Source organism: Orycteropus afer, unplaced genomic scaffold, assembly GCF_000298275.1.
Source record: "Orycteropus afer afer isolate SDZICR_OR568_19922 unplaced genomic scaffold, OryAfe1.0 scaffold00741, whole genome shotgun sequence".
Lineage (NCBI taxonomy): Eukaryota > Metazoa > Chordata > Mammalia > Tubulidentata > Orycteropodidae > Orycteropus > Orycteropus afer.
This window is the reverse complement of record NW_006922328.1, coordinates 502,459-506,360: the sequence shown is the minus strand read 5'-3', so window position 1 is coordinate 506,360 and position 3,902 is coordinate 502,459. Positions and strand designations below refer to the sequence as shown.

General features: G+C 51.1%; 1 protein-coding gene across 1 annotated transcript in view; it reads right to left on the bottom strand.

The window, feature by feature from the left end:
- The window catches only part of LOC103211436 (40S ribosomal protein S4), a 158,735-nt gene that overhangs the window by 48,277 nt on the left and 106,556 nt on the right, over positions 1-3,902 (bottom strand). The gene's annotated exons all lie outside the window — the stretch shown is intronic.

Below are 3,902 nucleotides of genomic sequence, written 5' to 3'. Positions count from 1 at the left end.
GCAGTGGGTGTGGTTTGGGCTTTGCTTCTGTGAAGACTGACAGCCTAGGAAACCCTGTGGGGCAGTTCCACTCTGTCCTCTAGGGGCTGTGAGTCAGAATCGACTCCAGGCAGTGGGTGGGTTTTAAGAAAGCATTAACCTTACTTCTTTCTTCTTCCAGATTCAAGAATCTTCCATTTCCTTCTGAATTACTTCCATCATGCAAAGCTGCCATTGACAGATTATGTATAATTGGAGGCAAGCAAAAGTATTCCAAGAAGGTGTGAATCACCTTGAGTGATGGCTTTTCTAAACATTCCTGACGTCTTGATGACTTTCAGGTTGGAGATCTTTGCTCTGCACCACGTCCTGCTTGGTCAGTCAGTATGTATTCCCAGCATGAACTGTAAACAAACCATTACAACATAGCTGCCCAGCTTAGGGTGTGCCAGACAGAGCCGGCTCCAGGTTCACGTCAGGCATTGGGAGTTGAGAAAGAGCAGGTTAAAGCAACATCATCAAGGTCAGTAGGTGACACACAGCCTCTGCTTTTAAGGTCATTAGGAAAGGAAAAAAACTCTCATCTCCATGGCCCTTGGCTTCCTTCTGCTGGTATTTTCCTGAACCTGAGAAACATACGCACTTTTTACTATGTCTACCCTCAAAACAGAGTCTTGGGACTCAGCCAGATTTTCTATGGAGCCAGCCATTGGGAACAAACTCTGGGGCCCATGGCAACCACAGACGTGTATGTGTGTTTGGGGGGGGGGGATACCTTCCCTCCTGTTTCCTCCACAACCACCAGCCAACTCAATCCATACTTCCTAAAACACAGCCTTCTTGATCCCACTCCAGGACAAGGAATTAGAGCCCCAAACACCCTGAGAGAGCCCATGAGAAGGAATCAGGTCTACATTCAAACCAACCTACCCAGACCTTTATTCTTCGCCTTTACTGAGGGGTCATGCTACCATCTTGAGTGTGGGACTGTTCAGTATTATTCCAATTTCCTGCTTGATGAGGAGAAAATGCTTCTCGATGTTTAATTAATGCCAGAGTTCCAGGAATTCCAGAGAGATGGGTCCTAATTAGCAGAATGTGGTTTCTGTTAGGCAGATGGTTTGAAAGGAAGGCTTTTGGCTGTTCCTGAACCAGAAGCCTGAGATGGACCTGAATATGGAATGTGGTCCTGTTTGTCTGTCACCAGGAGTCTCAGAGAATGCCATATGACACGAGGGCCAAATGCCTGATCAGAAGTGACAGAGGCTTTGTTTCAATTCTTCTTGTTGATCCCAACTCACAGCAACCCTGTGAGACAATGGAACTGCCCCATAGGGTCTCCAAGGCTGTCAGTCTTTATGGGGGAGCTCTGGTGGCATAGTGCCTAAGGCATTTGACTGCTAACCAGAAGACTGGTGGTTCAAACCCACCAGACACTCCTCAGAGGGAAGATTGGACAATCTACTTCCATAGAGATACTGCCTCAGAAACCCAAGAAGTGGTCGCTGAGTCTGGATTGACTCGACAGTGATGAGTTTGGTTTTGGTTTTGGTTTTGGTAAGTCTTTATGGAAGCAGATGGCCTCATCTTTCTCCCTTGAAGCGGCTGTTGGGTTCAAACCACCAACCTTCAGTTAGCAACGAAGTGCTTTAAGCAGGGCTCCATTAACAGAGGGTAAGCCTTTGCCAAAACAGTGAAGTTGCCAGAATAAATGTGCCAAATCCAACCAAACTCACGCCATCGAGTTGATTCTGACTCATAGTGACCCCCATTAGGTGAGGCAGTAAATCTTTATGGAAGTAAATTGTGCAGTCTTCCTTCTGAAGAGTGGTTGGTGGGTTTGAACCGCCAACTTTTTGGTTAACAGTCAAATGCCTTAGGCACTGAGTCATTTGCAAACAACACAACTGCCTCGGAAAGGCAAGGAGGGGTGGCTATGAGTCAGGCCGACTCGATGGCACATAACAACAACATGAGGATGGGTATTTGTGGAGTGAGAGGCTTTTGTTTCTCGTGGCAGGAACTGCAGTCCTGAGCCAGAGGGAAGCGTCTGTGTGAACGCAGGCAGCAGTGTCGTGGTGGTCGACCTGCTGTCCTTGTTTCCGGCGCTGAGGGCTTGGAAGGCCAAGGATATGCAGGCCCCTTGTCTCTCGGCGGCAGAGAGCTTGGGCCTGTCCTGAAGAGCAGCATACATGCTTTCTGGGGCCACACCTTGCTAAGGAGGACTGGGCCCCGGCTGCCACAAACCACCCACCAGGAAAGCCCCTTCCAGACGAACCTCTGTGGAGTGAGGCCGCAGAGATCCCTCCTTCCTGGAAGACCACTGCCCAGTAAGCCCTGGAACCAGCCGGGAATAGCAGAAGGCCATTATGGCCCCGGCTGGGCTCCTCCTTTTCGTGTTTGCATTCCATCTGACACGACGACTGGCCAAGCCTGTCCCATGTGCCTCATCTGCGTGGTGGGCAGCCTGGGCCCGCAGGCTCTGCTGTGCTCAGAGGTGACAGCCTGGAGCTCAAGGGACGTCACCTGTCCCCAGGCAGAGATTCCATATGGGCCACGGGGACCAGGATACATGGCAAGAGTTTCACGATCCACCTCTCCTCACCCCCAAACAGTCTCCTTCTCCCTGGAGTCTCTGTGTGATGAGAAAGGTTAAAGTGCTTGGCTGCTAACCAAGAGGTCAGAGGTCAAGTCCATCCAGAGGTGCCCCTCAAGGCAGGGCTGGCAATCAGCTTCTGCAAAATCAAAACCCAAAACCTGTTGCCATTGAGTCAATTCCGAGTCGTAGTGACCTCGTAGGACAGAGTAGAACGGTCCCACAGGGACTCCAAGACTTTAAATCTATGTGGAAGCAGACAGGAACCTATATGGAAGTTCTCCCGCAGAACGGCTGGTGGGTTTGAACCACCGACCTTTTGCTTAGCAGTCGAACACTTAATCCCTACCCCACCAGGGGCCAACTCAGCCACCGAAAAACCCCATGGGACGCAGTCCTACCCTGACACAGAAGAGATTGCCATCAGTTAGAGTCAACTCCATGGCAACGGGTGGTGGTGGTGGCTGAGAGCAAGAGGCGGTGGCGAGGAATGGGAAAGATTTGGCACCACCAGGCGCAGACGTTTTAAACAGACAGAGCCCTCTTGTAAAATAAGGGCTGGGAAGTCTGGAAAGTCTGAGTCTTTGTGGGGTAGGCGTCGCAGGCTTCTAAGCCCCGCAGGAGAGCAGTGAGGTGTGGTCTCCAGCAGGGGGCGCTGGACCGTTCTCTGCTCCCGACACGCAGGCGTGATCGGAGGGGAGGGTTCAAAGCCGCGGGGAGAACTATGGTCTGACGCAGGTGATGTTGTGGTTGGAAGGTGTTGATCAGAGGAGTGGCTGGAACGGGAGAAATCCTGAATGCAACTGAAGCGTTTAGCCCTCCACATGACTCCATAATCACGCAGGTAGGGAGCTGGTACCTGCGTCCTGAACCACTTCCTGATGTAAAACAAATATTTGAGCGTGAAGAGCTGAGTGAAGTTGCAGAATGCTTTACAGTTTCCTCACATTTCCTCTGTGCTGGCAAGAAGTCAAGGAGCTCTGGTGGTGTAGTGGTTAACACATCTGGCTGCTAACCAAAAGGTCCCGGGTTTGAACCCACGAACCGCTCCACGGGAGAAAGATAAGGCAGTCTGCTCCATAAAGATTTGTAGTCTTAGAAACCCTATGGGGCAGTTCCACTCTGTCCTGTAGGGTCACTAGGAGTCAGAATCAACTCAATGGCAGTGGATTTGAAGATTGACCACCTTGGAAATCCTACGGGGCAGTTCTACTCTGCCCTACAGGGCTGCTAGGAGTCCCAAAGGACCCAACAGCCGTGGGTTTGGGTATTTTGGTTACGGCCTCCTTCCCCAGCTTCTGAGACCACTGTGCTTCTGGCCTGTGTC